We start from the raw sequence: 24,490 nt of genomic DNA, 5'->3' as shown, positions 1-24,490 counted from the left end.
GGCTACAATATGAGGTTGATAACAGTCCGTGTATAATTATACTGATATTTCAATTATTTCTCAAATTTTTTATTTTAATAAATATTGGGGGCGTTTCAGTGGACCTTAACGGCACATTTAGCGAGGTGTTTCTAGGCGTCTGCAGTGCTGAGGAAGACCCCGCTATTCAACGACACTTTGCTGTTTATTTTGGCCTTGGTAATTAACTCCCCATTGAGATCGCATTTTTAAGTAATTTCCTGCACTGACGAGCTCAGCTCGCCAGTGCAGGAAGACTACTTACGGATCAGGGCACCAATTTTAAACGCAGCCCTGATCTTTCAAATCCCCTCAGTGCCCGCACTGAGGCCTCCTTCACCCAAATTACCGCTTAAGGAGTCCTCGAGCCATCTCTCATCTGACCTCTTATGAGAAAGTCACCCCTGGGCGTGGCCCTGGAACCTGGGCATTGCCATCCTGGCACCCTGGCAGTGTCCCTGCCTGGCACTGCCAAGGTACTCAGGTGCCAGAGGGAGTGCCATCCTGCCCTGTTCCCAATTACCCAGGGGTCTCCAATGGTCGAGGAGACCCCCCCCAGGTGCCATTATGACTCATCCACATTTGTGTGGACCAGTACTAAATGGCGTCCTGGTTTCCCAGTGAATCCCAAGCCCCGGATGAATCCGTTGAATGCGCATTTAAATAAACCATTAAATATGCACGCCTGGATCTCAGCCAGTGGGAGCTTCTCGCGAGATTCACACCCTCATCCTGGCACCAAGTCCGCTGCGACGAGGTCACAGAATTGCGCCCATTATGTTTGTTGTTTTAGCAAATTGACCACTAAAATGCTGTGCAAGTAATTGTGCAACTTGATTGGTTAGTTGCCATTGGTAAAACGAAAACAACTGGCAAACAAAATGAGCTTAAATGCTGATTTTAGAGGTTTCTGGTTTCCAATTGGTGATAGTCTGTCCTAAGTGGAGAATCATCAAAAATTCACAATACCTTCAGAGGCCATTCAGTCCATTGTGTCCATGCCCTGCCTAATCTCACCTTCCTGCACTGGATTCATAGCCATGCAGGTCACAGCTCAAGTGCTGATATTTGAATCACCATTGCCTGTTTATCATATTGGGATTATTTAAGCCAACATTTTAGACGTAACAAACATAGATTTTAAAATGTGATGTGTGTGACACTCCATACATGCTGAACTTTAAATTATATCAGTATATGCTTCTTACTTCCTAATCAGGGCTGGCTGGCAATCTATCATTAAGCCTCTCACAAAGGCACTCCATCACTAGATGGTAGATGGCACGTGGATGTGACTGGGAGTGGCTTTCCCCTGATATACAGCCCAGTCAAAATCAGAACTCACTGTAAGATGAAATGTGTGCATTTTCTGCTCTGTTTTGCAATCTATTTTATACTGTGACAAATTGTATGTGAAAATTCATATATATTTACAAATGTGCAATGAATTTCCAATCCTCCTACAGCAAATGTAAAAACAGCTTTTCTGCTGAGTATACCCCTCCACTGTACTTTTGACAGTGTCAGCTCTAATCTTGCATAGATTTTCCAGCATCAAAAGAGATATACACATAATGGTAACTTTGTTAATGAATAGCATCTCCACTAATAGTAGGAAATGCTTCTTCAGTGCATGAAATTGAGCATTAGTCTGTCTGATCGGTATTCATTAATGCTCTTGTTTAAATTACAGGTAAAGCTCCCAGAGGTGAAATGCACTGTACAATGTGAATTAAGTGATAACAATCAGAAAGGCAGCAGGTTAGCCCATGTTACATTGCCCAATGTTGAAGGGGTACTAGAATTAGTGAAAAAAGATGTTTAAAAAGTCAGGCAGGGTGTTTGCTAGATATAAATAGAACAATCAAGTTCAGCTCGCCATTGCTAAATAATTTCAAACCTCATTGTTGACGCTCACAGGTGAAGAAAGTACAGGTGAGGGACTAATGGGCTCCCGTAGAATTATATTTCAACACTGTTATCAGATAAGGGGAGACAAATGGTCGAAGAATGAAGACAGAGAACAAATTGCAGCAATTTCAGCAGCTACAGCAATACACTACCTAAAACCCCATTGCTGGAAATAATGTTCAGGTACCAGATCATGACTTAGTTAACTGGGTCTTAATAAAGTTAAACTTTGACTCATTTTCATTGATCCAAGTAATTTTCACACAAGGCTTGGTGGTGGCATTCTTGCTTCTGAGCCAAAGGCTGTTGACTTAAGCCCTACATTGATAAAGCATTAGAGTCCTGAAAAAATTAGGTACAGGAATAAATGTCACCAACAGTGACGAAGCCCATGAATTAATCAATCATAGAGTGGCAGGGCATGGGTTTGTTTTTGATGACTGTGATGTGGAGATAGTGAGTGTAGGCCAGCTGCTCCCCTCCTAGGGGGCGAAAAAACAAACTTACAATCATACAGAGATGGATGGCGCAAAGATTAGCAATTTAGCCGACTGTAAAATCACACTAATTAAAATACCACTGCAGGAAATTAATTAATAGAGATTACTATGATTTGTTAACAGCTCCATTATCATTGGATCAGGCAACCATGAGGATAGCACTATCCATGAGGGGCTGGTTTAGCTCACTCAGCTAAATCGCTGGCTTTTAAAGCAGACCAAGCAGGCCAGCAGCACGGTTCGATTCCGTACCAGCCTCCCCGGACAGGCGCCGTAATGTGGTGACTAGGGGCTTTTCACAGTAACTTCATTGAAGCCTACTCGTGACAATAAGCAATTATCATTTCATTTCATTTCACTAAGTAAATGAATGGACATTGGTCTGTTTTTGTCTAGCAATTCAGTGTTCCTATGTTTTTATACCTTTAACATCCTCACTATTTCCCAATTCTTTTCACAGCAGAAGAAGTAATTTTGAAGTGCCAATTGTAATGCAGGCATGTGGAGCAGCCAGTTTGCACCAATGAAAGATTCCATGCATGGATAATCTATCCTCAGTGGTGCTAATTGAAGAACAAAGGTAAAGGAGCATTAGGGGAAAATCCCTGCCCTTCTTCAAATTATGGTATGTGTGGTCTTTTATGTCACCTGAGAGAGAAAGCAGGGGCTTTGGTCTCATGTCTCATCTAAACAGGACGGTATGGTGGCACAGTGATTAGCACTGCTGCCTCACAGCACCAATTCCGACCTCGGGTAACTGTGAGGAGTTTGCACGTTCTTCCCCTACCTGCGTGAGGGGTGCTCTGGTTTGCACCCACAGTCCAAAGATGTGCAGGTTAGGTGGATTGGCTGTGCTAAATTGTCCCTTATTATTCAACGGTTAGGTGGGTTTACATGGATAAGGTGGGGTGGGGGATTGAGCCTTGGTTAGGATGCTCTTTTGGTCGGTGGAGACTCGATAGGCTGAATGGCCTCCTTCTGCACTGTAGGTTTTATACCTCCAAAGGTGCATCACTCTCCTTGTGCGACAGTGAGGTGTCGGTCTAGATTATATAGTCAAGTCCCAGAAGTGTGGTGATCCTCAGGTTAAATCACCACCGTTCAGCTCTCCCCTCAAAGGGGAAAACAGCCTCTGGTCATCTGGGACTATGGTGACACTACTTACTTTTTACTTAATATACATCAGCTTCAGCTATCATTCATAATGCTATTACCACACATTTATCTACACTGATCCAGCAACCCTCAAACACACAGGTGATCAGAACACAACAATGAATCTACATGGCAAAAATGTCCAGCTTTCCATTATCCACGTGAATAACTAATATGTTATCATAAATTAAATAATCTAATTTGAACTTGATCCAGAAAAGTATGATTAGCAACTCACTTTTGAATCAGAATACCTGTTTTAGTTTACTGAATATATAAATATAATTACTTTCAAGCAGAATTTTTCTTCAAAAATTGAGGAAAAATCAAATTACGAAACCAGATTATTAAACCTAATCACATATAAGTAATTAAACTGAATTAACTTAAAGACCAAGGAGGATTTCCTGATCGTGACTTGTCCTTAAGGTGTTATGACTTTTTAATGAATACATTGACCTCAAATCCCAAGTTACATTGATTGTAAGAGCTCATTTGTTATCAACCTGCTTAGAACAAGGTTTGTGCAGTATTCGAAGTGAATATTTAAGTTAAAACTCCTTTCTCACTTATGTTTTAACCGTTAAAGGTAGGTGAGAATGTGACCTGTGATGTGAATGCCTGGTGGGCTGGACTGCAAGTGGCCGCGTTTTTCGCTGCCGCCTGAGATCTGAGAAAAGACGCAGGGCGGAATTTTCCGTCAGCTGACGTCAGAATCGGGAAACGTGATTGGGCGGAGAATATGTTTTGACACTGAAATCCTGGCGGGCGCCGGTTTCACACCAAATCACAATTCTTCAGTGCCTCAATAGCGGCGTCATTGCGTTCCACTCCGCATGTACAGTAAACGCCATTGGTATATCATTAGTAGGCCTGACGTGGTATTCTCCGGGCCTTCGTGATTCTCCGCCTTCACAGGGGCGAATTGCCGATGGCGGGGTTCACTTGTTCTTTTGAAAGTCATGAAACAGGTGCCGTAGTTGATGAGGAAGAGAGAGGAGATACGACACGGAGAGGCTGGGGGTTGAGGGGGCATTATCAGGGCCAGAGGGTGTTGGGGGTAGGGCCCTGGGGCCAGGGTGACCCCCCCCTGAGTGATCCCCCCCCCCACAGCACATGGACCACCATTGCCGCAACCTGCAAGTCAACTGTCTTGCTGTGCACCCCACTGACCACCCACCCTGGTGCCTGGTGACAGCGAACCACCACCCCTGCACCCGAGCCCCACCCTCCACCCCCGAACCGCACCCTCCGCATACCAGCCCCCCACCCAACCAGCCGGTACCCATCGGCAGGCCATCACGCGGTCCACCCAAGGGCAACGCACAAAGTAGCCCCTAGGATTTCAGTGTCAGAACTAATTCTCCGCCCAATCAAGTGTCCCGATTCTGTCGTCAGCCAACAAAAAATTCTGCCCCGCAACTTTTCTCAGATCTCAGGTGGCAGCGAAAAACGCGGCCACTTGCAAGGGCCTCGCCAGCTGATGGTACCTGGTGCCTGGCACTGATGGGGCCGGGGTAAAGACAGGAGGGGGGCAGGTGCAGAGTCCGCAATGCCAACCCGGGCCACTGTGTAGCACGGTGGACCTGGTTGCGCGTGGCGGCACACACCATGCTAACATGTCAACCTTTCACCCCCTGCAGACAATGGATATTTGAATTCACCAGCAATGGTGGCCTTCCTCCTAAGTCACCACAGCGTTGGGGGAATGGGGAAGACACCCACTCCCGGTGGCCGTCAAGGTGATGATCGCCCTGAACATCTACGGAACAGGGTCCTTCCAGCCACCCAGATGAGACCTGTCCGGGATCGCACAAAGCTCGGTGCACAAATGCATCCACGCTGTCACAGGGGCCTGGGGTTCCCATCAGACTCATGCTTTAATTCTTCCTCTGAAGTTGTGCAATGGCCTCTCTGTCCTCCTGGTCCAGTGGTTCTCCCCTTGCCTGTGCAACATTATGCAGAGTACAAAACACAATGACTATGAGCAACACGCGCTCTGACAGACACTGTAGCCCCCACCCCTCCCCCCCGAGCAGTCTAGGTATCAGAATCTCATTTTAAGAAGACCAATTGTCCTATGCACTATCGTCCTTGTGAAGGCAAGACAGCAATTGCACGTTTCTTCTGCCTCTGTCTTTGAGTGCCTGAGTAGCGTCATGAGCCACCTTTTACCCCTTGTCATCCAGCACATTAAGCTGAGCTGGAGCCACAAACTTGTGAGTGATGCAGTGTGTGGGAGCTTCCAGGGTGTCTGCCACAATTTTGGAGAATATGAGTCCTGTGGCTACTTATTATCGGAACATTTATTGAGTGGTACCCCTTTCTATTGACAAATTCGGCTGACTGGTTGGCACGTTGATGACTAAATGGATGCAACCAATGGCACCCTGGATGCGGGGAACCCTCTATAGCTGCAAAGCCTCTGGTTCACTCAGCCTGATTGGCTTGGTCCATCCTGAATTAAATGATGGTTGTTACCCATCTGAACATAGCACAAGTCACCAGCTTGACGCAGCCATGCACAAACAAAGACTCCACAAAGGTCACCCACTGACCCACTGTGGGAAAAACCCACAGGTATAAAAATTAAGGCCTTGAGAGCCACAGGAAATGGGTGTCTGCCCACAGCTGGAGACTATCTCCGGCTCAATCATCTGATATATGGAAGTGACAGTCTCCCTTGAAAGACAAAGCCTCCTGCGTCACTGGGCGTCTGTCATGCTGAGATAGTTGGATCGCTGCCTGTAGACCCTGGCAGCTGGATAGAGGCATCTTCTGCTTACCTGCCCTCCTTGCCGTCCCTACCAGACCTGAACACCCTGTGCCTGCGCCTCTCCTCTAAGGTTAGACCTGCAACCACCTGGATTCCTCTCTCTTCGTCCCCTCTCTTGCTCCTCAGAGGAAATGCCCCCTGCTGAGTAAACAATATCCATCTGTTGAGATACAAATGGGGCTGACCCATGCAGGGTAGGCACAAATGTGTTGAAATTCTCAGAGAGGTTTTACAAAACTGAAATGTCCTGAAAAGTCCAGTCAATATGCAGAAACCTCAAAAGAAAGCAATGAAAATGTTCACAAAAGTCACACCACATCAAACTCTCATTAACGCCTATCAACTCCTTGTATCCTGCCTCACACTCAGAACCCACCTCGCAGATAGATGTCGTGGGGCCTGCCCCTTCTATTTCTTTTTCTTTAAGTGTTTTAAAATATGGCAGGAAAACTCGACAAGCCGCCAGACAACACTTTGAAAAGAAATGGGAAAACTCTGCCAAATGTCTTATACAGAATTTTTGAAACAGAGAATGACTTGCCATAGGGAGTAATTCAGTGAGAGGCCATCACATTTTTAAAGAAAGTGCAGACAAACATTTTGAACAGAAACTATGGGAATGGTGCAGAGTAAAGAGATAAAGTGCTGAACGGCCTTCTTCTGTAGTTTAAACTTCCAGTTTTGCTCTGGTTCTGTAACATTGTTGAATTCTGAGTTGGATGGGGTACTGAATTTGATAGTGTAAGGAAGCTGAATTAACATCAGCCAATAAAATCATTAATTCAGAGTCTATTGGTTTTAGCCATGAGTATGATCGTTCATCTTTCTAACTAAATTGGGACCAATGCCTCCTCCAAGCCATTCCTTCTAATTAGCTTTGTCACAGTGCAAACTACTTAAAAATGGAAGCAACAGAAAATTTCCAACTGTTTTTAACTGGTTGTTTTTTTAAAAGGCGTCCAGATGGTGAGCCTCAGCTTTTGATAGAATATTTTGAACATTTCACACAGCTTATGGATTTTGTCAAATGGTTCCATAAACCGTAACTTTGCATGTAATTAAAATCATTTTAAACAAAAAGAAATGAGACGGACAGCTGTGGAAGAGGTGAAGTTGTGAATTGAATGATGACTTAATGCACTAGAAGACACTATAGTTCAATTTCACCCACAAGAGTCTAATAATAAAATGTTATTTTTCTTCCCGTTATTCAGTTGATCATCTAGGAATCTGAACAAGGGGTAAATTCTTCTTGGTGGAACACTGTTTTATTTCCTAATGAATTAAAAGTAAGCTTGTGGCTGACAGTAAAATTGCATCACTGTTACTACCAATTGTACTCGGGGTACAATAATTTATAAATCAATACAAAGATACAGTATAACATTCATAAAATAGTTCAAATATTTACTTGTAAAGCCTTTAAAAAATAGCAAAACCAGGTGTAAGTATCTTTGTTCTTGAATAATTCATACAAGCATTTCACCCCTTTGTGTGCCCTGCTTTAAGTTTTATAAGTACTCAGTTAGAGGTTAGCAATTGTTTTTGAAAGCTCCCGACTTCCTCTGAAAATATGTCAATATCCGTTAATAGTCAACTGTTGTAAGAGAGAGCACTTTGTTAATGAATGAAGGCTCTGAGTTTTTTTCCAAACTTTTATGTACTCAGTTTTCTTTCTATTACTGAATAGGTAATAGGAGCTGTTTTGATCTTGAAAATCTGTAGACGGGGACTCTACTGAGTATGTGGGAAAAAAAATTATTTGATAGCTGACATCGACTAAATATCACTCTGCAGTAACTTAACAACGTGACTCTGCTCTGTATTTTGATCTTTCGGGGTAGATAATTTTAAAAATGTCAAACTTCAGCTGTCTAATCATGGGTCACCTCTTGGCTATTGAAAATAAATAAATCTACAAACTATGTGCTAATTCACTATACAAAACATGCCCATATTTTAGCGATACAATTGTAGAGTGGAACAATTTTGGGGCCAAAATAATGTATGCATTCTCCGATCATGAGGTAAGGGAACTATCAATCAATTAAACACTACTTCCTATTCTCTTGATTTATATACAGTAAGTCCTTGGTTTAAGTTGTTGGGTTCCTGGAAATCACCACTGAAAGGTAAACAACTTGGTGAATCATGAGTTCCCATAGGAATCAGTGTTAAAGCTGGAGTTAGGTTCCGTCAGACAATTCTCACCCATAAAAAAACAATGTACAGGTTGAAATACTGAACACTACATGTGTAGCGCTGTGCGTACTTAGCTGAAATAATTTCAAAAATAAAATAAATCACTAAATAGAAAAGAAATCCTATATAAATTCAAATTAAATTTCATTCAGCAGCCTCAAGATGTTTTAAATCATCCAACTTCACTGATGTGCTGCAAAAATTAAGCAATTTTTGCTTAAAAAGAATTCTGGGTTTGGATGCCTTTAGGTTATTTTCCAAATTGATATTGCCTCAAGTACAGTACCAACAGCCTCCTCAACAAATGGGCTGATTGATCACAGGACTTGATGTTACATGAAGGGAGCCGTTGCACAATGGCTATTGCAGAAAATACGGAGGCATGGGATTCAGGGTGATTTAGCAGTTTGGATCAGAAATTGGCTAGCTGGAAGACGACAAAGGGTGGTGGTTAATGGGAAATGTTCAGTCTGGAGTCCAGTTACTAGTGGTGTACCACAAGGATCTGTTTTGGGGCCACTGCTGTTTGCCATTTTTATAAATGACCTGGAAGAGGGCGTAGAAGGATGGGTGAGTAAATTTGCAGATGACACTAAAGTCGGTGGAGTTGTGGACAGTGCGGAAGGATGTTACAAGTTACAGAGGGACATAGATAAGCTGCAGAGCTGGGCTGAGAGGTGGCAAATGGAGTTTAATGCAGAAAAGTGTGAGGTGATTCATTTTGGAAGGAATAACAGGAAGACAGAGTATTGGGCTAATGGTAAGATTCTTGGTAGTATGGATAAGCAGAGAGATCTCGGTGTCCATGTATATAGATCCCTGAAAGTTGCCACCCAGGTTGAGAGGGTTGTTAAGAAGGTGTACGGTGTGTTAACTTTTATTGGTAGAGGGATTGAGTTTCGGAGCCATGCGGTCATGTTACAGCTGTACAAAACTCTGGTGCGGCCGCATTTGGAGTATTGCGTGCAATTCTGGTCGCCGCATTATAGGAAGGATGTGGAAGCATTGGAAATGGTGCAGAGGAGATTTACCAGAATGTTGCATGGTATGGAGGGAAGATCTTATGAGGAAAGGCTGAGGGACTTGAGGCTGTTTTTATTAGAGAGAAGAAGGTTAAGAGGTGACTTAATTGAGGCATACAAGGTGATCCGAGGATTAGATAGGGTGGACAGTGAGAGCCTTTTTCCTCGGATGGTGATGTCTAGCAGGAAGGGACATAGTTTTAAATTGAGGGGAGATAGATACAGGACAGATTGATTCTTTACACAGATAGTAGTAAGGGCGTGGAGTGCCCTGCCTGCAACAGTAGTGGACTCGCCAATACTAAGGGCATTCAAATGGTCATTGGAAAGACATATGGATGATAAGGGAATAGTGTAGATGGGCTTTAGAGTGGTTTCACAGGTCGGTGCAACATCGAGGGCCGAAGAGCCTATTCTGCACTGTAATGTTCTATGTTCTATGGTATTTGCTGCACAATGATAATGGGTGGTGACGGTGTAAGAACCAACAGAGATGGATGTTAATACAAATGTGTGGCGATGACACGAGGAAGACGATGAAAATAAAATGACTCTAAAGTGGAAATCGTGACTTTAACTGGGGAAACCAGATCCAAAACGGAAACAACTTTGAAACAAAACAACTTAAAGTGGGGCGTCTTATGAGGACGACTTGATGTATTGAGATTTATCCAATAATTGAACAGAATGCTGTCATTGTTTGCTAGGCAATGTACATGAACATTGGCAAGTGACTACAAATCTTATGATCCTAAAGATTTGTAAACAGAAAATGTCCCAGCTCAACAAAAGGAAACAGCCTATAGTATCATAGAATTTACAGTGCAGAAGCAGGCTATTTAGCCCATTGAGTCTATACTAGCCCTTGAAAGAGCACCCTACTTATGTCCACACCTCTACCCTATCCCCATAACCCAGTAACCCCACCTAACCTTTGGACACTAAGGGTAATGTAGCATGGCCAATCAACCTAACTTGCACATCTTTGGACTGTGGGAGGAAACAGAGCACCCGGAGGAAAACCCACGCAGACCCGAGGAGAAAGTGCAAACTACACACAGGCACACACCCTAGGCTGGAAGTATATATATATATTATTATTTCATGGGAGTAGGGTGTCACTGGTAAGGTTGCCCATTGCACTTGAGAAGGTGCTGGTGGAGATCCGTCTTGTTGAACTGCTGCATAAACTGTATTGTTCCATAAACTTTGGTGTAGTACACCCAGTGTCCTATTCCCATATTGCTGGAGAGTTCCATGATTTATGATCCAGCATCACCAAAGGAATGGTGAAATAATTCCAGGTGGAGTGGTGTGAAGCTTGGAGGGGCATTTGTAAGTGGTGGTGTCACCATGCATCTGCTACCCTTGTCCTTCTAGGTGGTAGAGGTCATGGGTTTGAAAGTGTTGTTGAAGGAGCCTTGGTGCGTAGTATGGAACACACTGCTGCCGATTTGCTGGCGGTGGAGGAACTGAATGTTTAAGATGGATGGGGTGGTGATCAAGCGGCTGCTTTGCTCTGGATGGTGTTAAGCTTCCTAAGTGTTTTTTGGAACTGTACTCATCGACATGAGTAGAGATTATTCCATTACACTCCTGACTTCTAACTAAAGATATTACGTGATATGAGACAAAGTGGACATATGAAGCTAGGTGACAGGTTAGCCATGATCTCACTGCATTGCAGAAGAGGCTTGAGAGGCAAAATGGATATTACTGTTCCTACATTTCTCTGATGTCAATCACATAAATAGGGACCTTGGCTATGTGTGAAGCTGAATAGGTATACTCCCATCATCCTGTCTTTTACCAGGGTGGAAAAATATACAGTCAGAGTCCTTGCCCTTAATTATTCTGTAATGACACCTACTGAAAAGTGTAACAGGTGAAAGTATATGGACATGGAAGACTGAGACTTCCTATGTTGGGAAATAAAAAAATAATGGGCTGGATTCCCCTTTGAGGAATGGGCTCCTGGAACTTCAGTTAAGTGTAACAGCTGTGATTTTTTTTACTGCCCCTTTCTGGACTGCTCTCTTGTTTCCCGACAGGGGTCTTTTTCCTGGAGATTCTGTGGGTGGGGAGGGGGTCCCTTTAGTCAGAGGGTCCTTGAGAGGGGGTCCCTTTAGTGAAGGGGTCTCTGTGGAGGTCCCTTCAGTTAGGAGGTCTCTATGGGGGAGTTCCTTCAGTTAGGGGGTTCCGGGGGTCTCCCTCGTTAGAGAGTCCATGGGGGTGCGGGGGTAGGATGACCCCTGTACTTGGAAGAAGGAGGCAGCTAGAATTGCCAGGAGTGGGGGGAGGGCTGCTTTGCGATGTAGATGGGGGGCTGATTTGTGATGCGTGTGGGGAGGGGTGAGGGTGGGGGAGTGACCGGCCGAGGGACTTCGCTATCGGGCTGTCTGCTTAAAATGGCGGCCTGATAGCAGGATTCCCTCGGGAATCCCTCGTGTTTCTCGCCATACAAACAGAGAATTCACCTCAATGTTTCTGAAACTCTGTGGATTACTGATGAGATTAGAGAGCGGGTGTAATTATGAGGAATTTCCTATTTTTTAAAAGTTATGTTATTTTCTAGTAGTCTCAGGACGCCGCTTGGCTTGCAATATTCTCTATTGAGAAGAAATCTCCCAACGTTCGAGCAAATGACATTCTAGTCCTGACCACTAGGAAGCACCACATGAACAATCAGTTAACTTGTAAGGCTAGGTACATGATGCAGGTTTTACACTACTGTACCATTGTAACAAGTTGGAGCAGCAGTCGACTGTGCCACAGCACCATCTGCTGCTAGGAATTTAATTAGGAAGAAGAAACATTTCTGTATGTAAACAGAGAAACAAATGTTTTTTAACTGTTCAAACAGAATGATGGCAAAGTGGCACATGACTCTCCAGCAAGGCACCTCCAATCTGGACTCACTTTATGTTCAAAAATGTTTGCTTTAAAATGGACGGTGTTATTTAAAGGAGATAATTCATAAGTTTGATGCTTTAATAAGGACACGGGGAGTCCACGTCAGTAAAATAAAGAAACGTAGTTTAGAGATCCCCCTGCCCCTAGTGGGGAGTTCTACTCCGCAAGGAGCATGGGGAAGATAATAATTTCAACCCTGTAGGGCCCGTTGCGGGATATTCCAGATTTAAACACTTGAACACTTCAAATTTAACAAGTCATTTCTGTAAGATTCTAATAATTTTCGAAGCGGACCCATCACGAATATCAGGACAAATAAAACCTATGAGGTATGAAAAAGGTTGTAACATTTGAGCGATGAATGAAACTTGCTGAGATGATTCAACATTCACACTTGGCCCTTACTGTCAGAAGATAAATGAGACAAGTGAAAGTACATTTTCTGGTCTCTGTTATTTCTAATTCAATACTGGACAACAATAAAATAATCCTGTATTCAAGGTTTTATGGTTTTGTTTTGTTTTAATACCACCGAGGGAAAGGCTAAGGCAGGCATACAATTCTCTGTCGCTCTTGACTTTATTGCAGCCATTCTCTTTAATGATTTAATGTTTTAATGTTTCTTTCTGCAAAGGCAGGCCTACTTTCGGAAGGCTAAAATATTCAATGATGTACTTTTGAGGCACAGTGTGCTGCGTTCCATAACTCTTCCTGTTTCGGTGCAGTTTGTGGTTTTGTAAATTAGACCATTTTTAACAGATTGTGGCTTTATTCTCAGACGCCCGGGTCAGTCTTTACTCTTACCTATGCTTGTTTTAATTCTGAGGCCCCGTGCAGAAAGGATTGTAGGCTGACTGGTGGAAATCCATTGCAGGCAACAATTTAGGTCGAAGAATATCTCTCATGGTGAAATCATTTTGCAGGCTGGGTCTGGATTTTCAGTTGGCAGGCCCAAACTGCACTCCTGATTGAGGATTGCACCAAGTTTAATGACAAAAGTTGTGCTTCTGTCGATGAGCAGCCAAGGCCAACACATGAGGTTAGAGCTATCTACTTAAAGGGAAAGGCTTGAACAACTATAAAGAGAAGTAGTGGACTGCAAGAACGATACAAAAGAACAGTGATTGTGGTAGTCACCACCATTATGTACTGCATACAAGGGTATTACGGTAAGGTCCCTGTACTACAGGTTCAGGGGTAGATCCCTGCCTGCTGGCTCCGCCCAGTAGGCGGAGTATAAATGTGTGGGCTCTCCGAGCTGCAGCCATTTCAGCAGCAGCTGCGGAAGGCTCCACATTTCTGCGTAATAAAGCCCCGATTATTCTCTACTCTCGTCTCGTCGTAATTGATAGTGCATCAGTGATATGAAATAATAAGAAATACAAGAAAAGAAATATTAAACATGCTAGCCCCAATTTTTCTAAGTATATGGATGAGATTGCGGAACATGGGCCTGTCAAAGATGGATGTAATGGACAATAAAGGAAATTACTTTGTAGCCATATTGAAAGTGGAGAATTGGGACAAAATGCCAGCGTACAAGAAAACATGCAGATAAGGGGCAAAATTCTCCGACCCCCAGCAGGGTCGGAGAATCGCCTGGGGCCGCCGAAAATCCCGCCCCCACCGTGGCAGAGATTCTCCGCCACCCGGGAAGTGGCGGTGGCGGGAATCTCACCACTCCGATCGGAGAGGCCCCTGCGGTGATTCTCCGGATCGGTTGTGCCGAAGTCCCGCCGCTGGGAGGCCTCTCCCGCCGCCGAGGTTTGAACCACCTCTGTAACGGCGGGATCAGCGGCGGGAGCGGGCCCCGGGGTCCTGGGGGGGCGATCGAACCCCGGGGGGTGCCCCCACGGTGGCCTGGCCCGCGATCGGGGCCCCCCGCTCAGACTCCGGGCCAGTGCCCTGGGTGCACTATTTCTCCTCCGCGGCCGCCACGGCCTCCGCCATGGCGGAAGCGGAAGAGAACCCCACATCGCGCATGCGCTGGCAGTGACGTCAGTGGCCAGCTGCCGCTGACATCACTGCCGGCGCATGCGCCAACCGGCGAAAGGCTTTCGGCCAGCCCCGCTGCCAGGGGCGCCGGTTTTTTGCGCCAGTCTTCTGGTGCCAACCGCTCCGGTGCGGGGCTGGCCCCCAAAGGTGGGGAGAATTCCTGACCTTTGGGGAGGCCCGACCCCTGAGTGGTTGGCGCCACTCCCCGAAGCTGGGACCCTCCGTCACGCCGGGTAGGGGAGAATGCCGCCCAAGATAAGGGGAGCAACAGGGTGGATTTGGACCTGAACCTCTGCGGAGTGACAATTAGAGTCAGATTGCCACTCCCCTCCCAGTCTCCTATCTGAAAATCCTTTTGATTTTGACCTTCCTGTTGTGGATTTGTGGTATTTCGAGTGTTTCCTCACCAGCAGCCTTGCAGTGGAACAGGGGCACTTTAAGAGACCAATCGTGTAATGTGACATCACAGGCTATTTGTGCAGGCCAACGGGCAGTCTAACGTCACAACCTGTAGTGTTAGCATCTCTAGGGGCTTTTCACAGTAACTTTATTGAAGCCTACTTGTGACAATAAGTGATTATTATCATTATTATTATTATCTTCTAAATAAAGCTGTACGTTTTGGTTGAACGTCCAAGGGTTGCAGACTCAATCCAGCACACTCCCGACTCAGGCCAGGTGAGAACTGTGCAGTAGTGTTGACGCCTGAGGCCCTCTGCAGACTCCTGGGGCTGCAGAGTCAGACACAAGGAGGTTACACCCCATTTTCTACAGCATTCGTTGCCGCAAATCAGTTGCGTTTAAAGGTCCAGCCACTTTTGAGCCAGGGTGAAGGTAAATTTGTAAAGTAAGTGGGTTGCTCCAGGGGCTGGATGTCAGGTGGTCCTGGGTTGAGGATGAGCGGTGTGTGGAGAGGGTGAACACAGTTTGTGGGTACTTGCGGGGGAGAGGGGAGGAGGGTGGCATACAGTTGGGAGGTGGTATGCAGCATGGGGGGGGGTGCAGTTAAGAGGGGGCCAAAGTCATGGAAGGGGGCCACAGTCAGTGGGGGGGGGGAGGAATCTGTTGGGGGTGCAGTTGGATAGATACAGTTGGACGGTTCGCAGTGAGGAGCGTGGTCATGCAGTAGGAGAGAGGGTGTGCAGCCAGGGAGGGCAGTGGGGAGGGGGTGTAGTTAAAGGGAATTATGCAGTTGGGAGGTGTTCAGCTGGTGGTGAGTGTACAACCAGTGGGGGGGGTGGGGGGGGGGGGGGCAATGGATGATGTTCAATCATGGGAGGTGTGCAGTTGCGGTATGTGCATAGTCAGGTGGGGGGGCTGTGTTGCAGTTGGGGGAGTGCAATCGGGGGATCGTAGTCAGGGCAGGTTTTGAAGTCAAGGGCGGGTGTGCAGTTTTAAAAACATTTAGAGTACCCAATTCATTTTTTCCAATTAAGGGGCAATTTAGCATGTTCAATCCACCTACCTTGCACATCTTTGTGTTGTGGGGGCGAAACCCACGCTAACACGGGGAGAATGTGCAAACTCCACACGGACAGTGACCCAGAGCCAGGATCAAACCTGGGACCTTGGTGCCGTGAGACTGCAGTGCTAACCACTGAGCCACCCTGCTGCCCATGGGTGCGCAGTTTGTGTGTGGTGTGCAATCGGTTAGGGGTGTGTAGCCGAGGTGTGCAGTGGGTGTGGTGTGTGCAGTCAAGGGGGGTCTGTGCAGTTAACAAGAACTGCAGTCAGGGTTGATGGGAGATTAGTCAGGGGGTTCCTTGGGGGTGGGGGGGGCTGCGGTGTTGTGGGAGGGTGGTGGTTAGGGATCCTATAGAGTGTCAGTTGGGGGTTATTGGCTATGTCCCATGGTTACTGAGTCCCATGGGGTGGAATGGGGTTTGGAGGAAGGACAAGACAATAGTTACCCAAAATTGGAAAGTGGGTTTAATTTTTCTGATATTTTTCTGGGTTACTATTGCTCTATGACAATGAAAACCATCTGAAGTTTGCAATTTAAATCACATTCTTGGATGGCTCCCAATACAGGGCAATTTCCCATTGGAAGCTTGAACTTCCCAGGCAATTGCCATGCAATCTTTATCAGGGAAATTCCTGGGAGTTCCCCAGCGCATCTTTGTCATATCCCACAGAGATACTGCCCTGGAGCTTGAATGTTAAGGGCCAATATGAGTAAACAAATGATAATGAATTCAATTATGGGACATAAGATCAACAAATTTCAAGGGTCTGATATTTTGCAACCCAAGGTGTGAAAAAGTTAGTGAAATTGCGCATGAATTGGTATTAATTTTCGAAAGATCTCCAGATTCAGGAATTGTACTTCGAGGTTGTAGAAATGCAAATATCAAACCCACTGTGGAAGTGGAAATTCCCACCCGGAGTCAACGGATCTTTGGCTGGTCTGTCAAATTTTCCTTCCCACCGGCAACAATTTCTCCAGCTGGTGGAACCCCGGCCTAAATGACTTAAAAGGGAAGGAGGAAGATGCCAGATAATTACAGGCCTGTCAGTTTAATATTAGTCGTGACTAGGCTGTTTTATTTATTCAGTCTCAGGATGTGGGTGTCACAGGCCTTTATTGCCTCTCAGTGATTGCCCTTGGGAAGGTGTTGACTGAGCCATACACCTCCCTGTTTGCAACTGAATGACTTGCTAGGCCAGTTCCGAGGACATTTATGAGTGAACCACATTGCTATAGGACTGGAGTTATATGTCAGCCAGACCAGGTATAGACAACAGGTTTCTTCCCTAAAGGACATTAGTGAATTAGATGGATTTTTACAACAATCTAGTAATTTCCTGGTCACCATTGCTAGTTTTCTCTTCGATTCCAGATTTATTTACGAACTCTGTGGGATTTTAACTCATGTCTCTGGCTCATTAATCTAGGCCTCTGGATTGCTAGTATACTATAAGCACTATGCTACATACTGGAATTTATCATGAGAGACGGGGCAACTGAGCAATTAGACAAATGTCAGCTGGTGGGGCTAGGCAATGTCGAACTGTTTAAAAATCACTGGCTCCTAGGTTTTAGAAGTGGTTCCACAAGATAGAAAATCAAAGAGAGGTACAAAATCAAAAGATTGAAATTATTAATTAGATTGCAGTTTGGATATTGGGCGAGATTCTCTGACCTTCCCACAGAGTGTTTCTCGGTGGGCGGGGTTTCCCAAATCCACCCCTTGCTTTCCCCATTGAATCCACCCCTTGCTGTTGGGAAACCCACAGCGGGGGTGCGCCATTGATGGGACTGGAAGATACCATTGGCGTGGACAGCCGGAAGATCTCACCCATTGTGTGCTGTTTTTGTTACCTTATTCTCAAAAGGATGTCAAGGTCATGGAGAAAATGTAAAAGAGATACCAATGGTGAAAGGCTTTAGTTATGTGGATAAACTGGGACTGTTCATTTATGCAAAGAAGGTTCAGAAGAAATTGCAAGGTGTGCAAGAGTTTGGCTGGATAAAAACTGTTTCCACTGGTCAGTCAGTCAGTAACAAGGTGGTAGAAATATAAAATGAACATTTAACTTATCAACGGTCAGCTGAGGAGCATTTTCTTTCTACCAACAAGAGTCTAGTTGAATGTGAAATGCCCTGTAAAAAACAATGATGGAAACAAATCCCATTGTAGGTGTTGAAAGAGAAATGGATAAATATTTGAAAAGAGGCCAGAAATCTCCAGCTGTTGGGATTCTCTTTTCCCGTTGGCAGCGCACCACTACCCATGGGTTTCCCAGCGGTGTGAGCTGGCTTCAATGGGAACTCCCATTGACAAGCGATGGGAAGAGAGATTCGCTGCGCCATTTTGAAAAGAATAGAGTAGTGTGACTAAGTAAATAGTCTTTTCAGAAAGCTGGCAAGGCACGATGGACTGAATGGTCTGACATGCTCACTGCAAGCATGAGGATATTGGATATTATGGACTGCAAGATAGTATTTTGTAAATGTGTCCACAAAATCATAGAATATCTTAAACAAAGCAAATGCAGCATAGAAACATTGAAACACGCTAAAACACCATAGCTGAAAGTCTTCTAATGCAGCTAAAATATTGAACTTATTCCAGCTTCCATGTCCATCTAAGAACCAATCTCCTGGCTACTTATCTATTAGAGGCTTTGCAGCTTCACGGGAATCCTTTGATTCTCAAAGACCTTCACTCCAATTAAAGGATTAACTCAACTAACAAATGATCAGGCCTGCATCGACATAGAGACTTAATCATACATTCAAATTTTATCATTACAGTTTTAACTTTGTCTGTGTCTAATCCCTGCATGTGTAATAGTGTGAGTGACATGAGGGACTGGGACACATCCGGGACAAATGTGTGACAATAAATCATTTCCTTTATTTTTTTCTTTAAATCACCAAAAGGCCTGCTGCTGGAATTTATTTTAAATTAGGAAACGTCACTCTGAGGGTAAGAAAATACATGTACCTTGCATATAAACATCCTGATTATGGACTGGAAGGGACCACCCAAACTCTGGATGGGATTTTAAGGCCCTTCTTTGCCGGCATCAACCAAAGACTAGCCCCGGTGAGGTAGGATGTTTCAAGAATATATCACTGATTACAGAGCGATCAACTCCAACTGAAGTGATTTACTGACTCTGGTAAACTAAACGGTGGAACTTGAAATGAAAATCACTTATTGTCACAAGTAGGCTTCAAATGAAGTTACTGTGAAAAGCCCCTAGTCGCCACATTCCGGTGCCTGTTCAGGGAGGCTGGTACGGGAATTGAACCGTGCTGCTGGCCTGCCTTGGTCTGCTTTAAAAGCCAACTATTTAGCCCAGTGCGCTAAGCCAGCCCCTACTTGATTCATTACCTTCAATTCTATCGTGTTTGATAAGTATGACTTTGATATATTTTAGGTATTTGCAATTATAATTTTTATAAAGGGTAGACAAATTCTTTTAAACAGTCATCTTGACTGAGATTATAATTTAATGCTGTCGCATTGCAGCCAAATCTCAACCATTTTTGACATCTCATGAATAATTTACTTTTCTTGGTAATTGTTTGCATTCAAAATAATCTTTACCTTTGCTCGTGAATGAGAATCATTTCACAGTAATTCAGCAAATCCTTGAATATCTTGTCACCTCCCAAATTTGTTCCCGTCTTTCCCAGAACTTCATGTTTGAATCCTTCCAAATAGGTGCCCATCCCCCCAATACTAAAACGCGTCTTACAAATTACAAATAATGTCCTCTGTGACTGCGGCAATGGTAAATTATCCCTTCTTATTCTTCTTGATCTATCCTTTTTGACCTGCCTGAGGACTTTGACATGGTTGATCACACCATCCTCTGCAAACACCACTTCAATGCCATCCAGTTGGGAAGCCTGAAGGTTCTGCTGGATCCATTCTTTGCTATCTAATTATAATAATCTTTATTGTCACAAGTAGGCTTACATTAACACTGCAATGAAGTTACTGTGAAAATCCCCTAGTCGCCACATTCCGGCGCCTGTCCGGGTACACTGAGGGAGAATTCAGAATGTCCAAATTACCTAACAGCATGTCTTTCGGGACTTGTGGGAGGAAACCATAGTACCCAGAGGAAATCCACGCGGACACGGGGAGAATGTGCAGACTCCGCACAACAGTGACCCAAGCCAGGGATCAAACCTGGAACCTGGGACCCTGGAGCTGTGAAGCAACAGTGCTACCCACTGTGCTACTGTGCTGCCCTGAGCTTTACCTACTGCAGTCTGAGCATTACCTGCATCAGCTTTTCTTGTCGCTTCGATGCCATTACCCTAAGGACCTATCCTTGGTTCTCCTCCAATTTCTCATTCACACCCTTCCCCTTGGCGGCATGATCTGAAAACCCAGCTGACTCAGCTTTCCCTCACTGTCACCTTTCTTGACCACTGAATTGTCAGACTGCTTCTCCGAAATTTGGTATTGAATTTACTCCAACTAAATACTGAGAAAATATTTGGCAGGGTTTTCCGGGGGCTGTGGCCGTGCCCCCTCCCATTCCCCCATCCCTTGGCTGAGAAGTCAGTGGTGAGCCCACCCATGGCCACCATAGCTGCCCTGCTGTCATTTAATAGGCTGGGATTTCCCTCAGAGAGCTGGCAGCTCATCAAATGGCTGAGAGCACTGCAGTCCCAGCAGCGCCATGCAGGAGCACTGGTCTATATTAGGATTACAGGCAGCCTCAAATGGAGATTGTCATTGGAGCCAGACACCAAGGTAAATGTTGGGGGTATTTTGTCAGGGTCAGGCTGGTAGGTGCCGACAAGGAGGACAGTGGGTTGGCTACGGTGGAGGGGAAGGACGGAGAGGGGGAAGTTTTCAGGTGGTGCCTGCGATAGGCACAGTGCACCTGCAAAGGAGGTACCCTCACCATGCTTGCCACCAGCCTGAGCAGCTAGATCTGCCAGGTGTGGGTCTTCCCCTTCCTTGGGTGAAACAGTGGCAGGGGCAGGATGAGGCCCTTAAGTGACTTTCAATAAGCTCAACTGTGGACCGGCTGTCCAATGTCTCCAGTGCCTCCCCATAAAGTTTTGGACAGGTTGGGGGAAGGTGGATTAGCAGAGGCGAGGCCACACGCTCGATTTTAGCCGTCCGCCCTCAAACTGGCCAGCGGGAATGCATAAAATCCAGCCCATCTTTTTGGGTTCTACTCCAAAATCTGTTCTATTGTTATCAACTCCATCCCTCTCTCTTGCAATTTCTGAGACCAGGGGCTGGATTCTCCGCCAGCCGGATGCTCCGTTTTTCCATCAGCCTAGGGGTTTCCCGACGGCGTGGGGCTGCCCCACAATAGGAAACCCCATTGACCAGCTGGTGTAACGGAGCATCCCGCCGGCGTGCTGAAACAGAAATGTGGTGTAGCGGGGTAGAGAATCAAGACCCAGACTCCTCACAACCTTAACATCCTATTTGATCATGAGGTGAGCTTTTGACCATTGGTGTCTTCCCTAAGACCACCTACTTTCCCCTCCATATCATCACACATCTGCCTTAGCTCAGATACAGATCCATCATAACTTCCTTGCTCTTACATTCTGTGCCTTGGCTAATATTGGCAAGTATCCCATATGTCTTTTTAACCACCTTAGCTACAATCCTGTTGCTTTCAAGGATCTATGGACATGCACTCTAAGGTCTCTCTGGCCCTCTGTACTTCCTAATGTCCTACTATTCATTGTGCATTATCATGCTCTGTTAGTCTGCCCAAAATGCATCACCTCACAGTAGTATCACCTCATTGCAGTATTATGAATTGCCAATATCCCACCGGACTTTTGTGACTTCAATGAACGTGCCTCAATTAACTTGATGAGATTCTGATTAATGAGGGCTTGAGCTTAGAATTTTCAAATAATTATATGTATTAGCAAAAGCAACACAATTAATTGGGAGATGGTAAACATTTTATCAGCAGGGCTCATTTTGCAGGAACAAATTACTTTTGATCTCTGGAGAGTTGAAAACAAATGCAACGTACTGTTCATAACCTCCATTGAAATGCCGCTTTCATCCTTCATTCTCTGCTCTCTCAATTTCTCTGTGTTTCTGTGGCCAATCAAGGGCTAATTGCCCCATATTTTAAGTCAGTCAAAGTATACCTGCTGTTTCATGGTTTTAGTGTTTTCTGAAGCTGTATTAAAGTGCACTCTTCAACATCACCATTATAGGCCAGCCAGTTAAGTGAGAGAAGAAATAATACTGATTAGCCTTTGGATGGACAGCATGAGAGAGCAAAGGATTGGAGCGTTGATGGTAAACACAGATCCACAACCGCAACCTGGAAGATGCTGGAGGGAGGGAGAGGGCAACTGAACCCAAGATAAATTCTGGATAATTCCATGTCGGAAAGCTATGGCCTGGGAACAGCTGGCGGGGTTGTGTACAGAAGAATCATTCTAATAGCATTATAATAATAATAATCTTCATTAGTGTCACAATAGAAAATAGAATAGAAAATAGAAATAGAAAATCGCTTATTGTCACGAGTAGGCTTCAATGAAGTTACTGTGAAAAGCCCCTAGTCGCCACATTGCGGCGCCTGTCCGGGGAGGCTGGTACGGGAATCAAACCGTGCTGCTGGCCTGCTTGGTCTGCTTTAAAAAGCCAGTGATTTAGCCCAGTGAGCTAAACCAGCCTCATAAGTAGGCTTACATTAACACTGCAGTTAAGTTACTGTGAAAATCCCCTAGTCGCCACACTCTGGCACCTGTTCGGGTACACTGAGGGAGAATCCAGAATATCCAATTCACCTAACAAGCACAAGTTTCTGGTGCTGTTTCTAAAGTTGGCTGTGAATCCTGATAGCACTGTGGAGGTGGAGATGGTTGCTGGGAATTCTATGGTTGATGGGAACATTTAAGGCGGGGGTTGGGGGTGGGGGGTGGGAGGGGTGAGTAGAGATTAGAAGAATTTGGGAAGCTGAGGATGTGGAAGCAATGGCAGAATTCTGAAGGGTTTGAGGACACTTGAAGCAGTTGGGGGCATGATGTAACGAGTAATGGGATCAGTGACTGTAGCCTCCCCTGATCAAACTGTGAAATTAGTTGGGAATAATGCTGCTAACACTTTTCCGACATTTTTAAAGAAGAAGAAATAAGGCTCGCTAAGCTTGACATTTTAGTCGCGTTACTGCAAAGAATATTTTTAAAGGTGAAATAATACAAATTAATTTAACCTTTTAAGCCATCTAATTTTGACCTGCTATAAAACCTCCCTCTTGAACTGATGCTGCAACTCATAAGCTTGGTCAATCCAATCTCCGACCTTACTTTAAAAAATATGACTATTCATATCATCTATGTTTGATCTTGAAGCATAAATTCAGTGGGAGATTGGTGGTGTCTTTATGCAATAGAGTACATGGCAATAAACAACGATTTGCATTATTTCCCTATGGGTTCCATCAGTCTGTCACTGAATGTTGCAGCAGGTAAACAGGAGAATCCTTGTGGAAGTTCAGTACCATTTTGTATTTTATACATGTAAACATGAAAGAAGCAAAGTTGCTGCTTTACAGTACATTCAATTTAAACTATGGTGTGATTGAAAGAGCCATTGTATAATAGAGAATGGGTAAAATCACAACGTGATTTTTGGTTTGTTCAGGTAATAGTTATTTACTAAAAATAGTGGAATTCACAGAATTTTGATATTTGCAGATGGCCTGACTTTGATGAATTTAAAACTATTCCGAATAAAATTGTTTTTTAAAATTACATTCAGTTGCACTTGGGGCGAAGGGTATCAAAGGATTTGAGGGGGAGGGGGAAAGGGGGTTTAGGCTATTGAGTTGGATGATCCACCATTATCATAATGAATGGCAGAGCAGGCTCAAAGGGCCAAATGGCATCCTCCTGCTCCTATTTTCTATATTTCTATGAATTCAATGCCTGATTGTGCGTGTGACGATGCGAGAGAGAGAAGAAATAAGTGACTGTGAGCATAAGTTGTAATTGCATATACAATAAAAGTATTGTGGGAATTCTACACGAAAATTGTGGTCCTGGGGAAATTCAACATGAAGTTCGTAGTCCAGATCCCCTGGTTTAAAAGTTGCAGGAGCTCACCTCCACTTAATCATGTCACCCCGAGTCAATTTGATGATAACGGGGGGTTAGTCAACGGCCAAGGTGCCTGATTTTACGCCAACCACTGGCTGTCATGGGTGGTGGGGGGGGTGGGTTAATATTCCTCCCATTGTCTGGGATTTTGTATTCAGTGGTGAAAAAATGATGCTCATCATTCACTATGCTGACAGCTAGCCACAGAGCTTTTCCAGGCTTTTGTCTGGAGACTTGTTATCATCAGGGGCAACAACCCGTGTGGCGTCCTGTGTGGGCATCTGTGCTTTGTGTGAGCAGGGCAGGAAATAGCTATTCAACCAATCAAAATGAAGGTGGTACACAGTGGGGAATTTTAACATGATGGAATGCATGGATTTGGGAGCATGTGGGAGGTAAATCCTTGGAAAATTATGGCGAGATGTGAAGC

General features: G+C 44.8%; 1 protein-coding gene across 12 annotated transcripts in view; it reads right to left on the bottom strand.

The window, feature by feature from the left end:
* jakmip3 (Janus kinase and microtubule interacting protein 3) overlaps positions 1-24,490 on the bottom strand; it is a 416,080-nt gene that overhangs the window by 15,783 nt on the left and 375,807 nt on the right. The window lies entirely within an intron of this gene.

The sequence above is a fragment of the Scyliorhinus canicula genome, chromosome 16 (genome assembly GCF_902713615.1).
Source record: "Scyliorhinus canicula chromosome 16, sScyCan1.1, whole genome shotgun sequence".
Classification (NCBI taxonomy): Eukaryota; Metazoa; Chordata; class Chondrichthyes; order Carcharhiniformes; family Scyliorhinidae; genus Scyliorhinus; species Scyliorhinus canicula.
The sequence above is the reverse complement of the archived record's forward strand: the minus strand, read 5'-3'. Positions and strand labels throughout refer to the sequence as shown.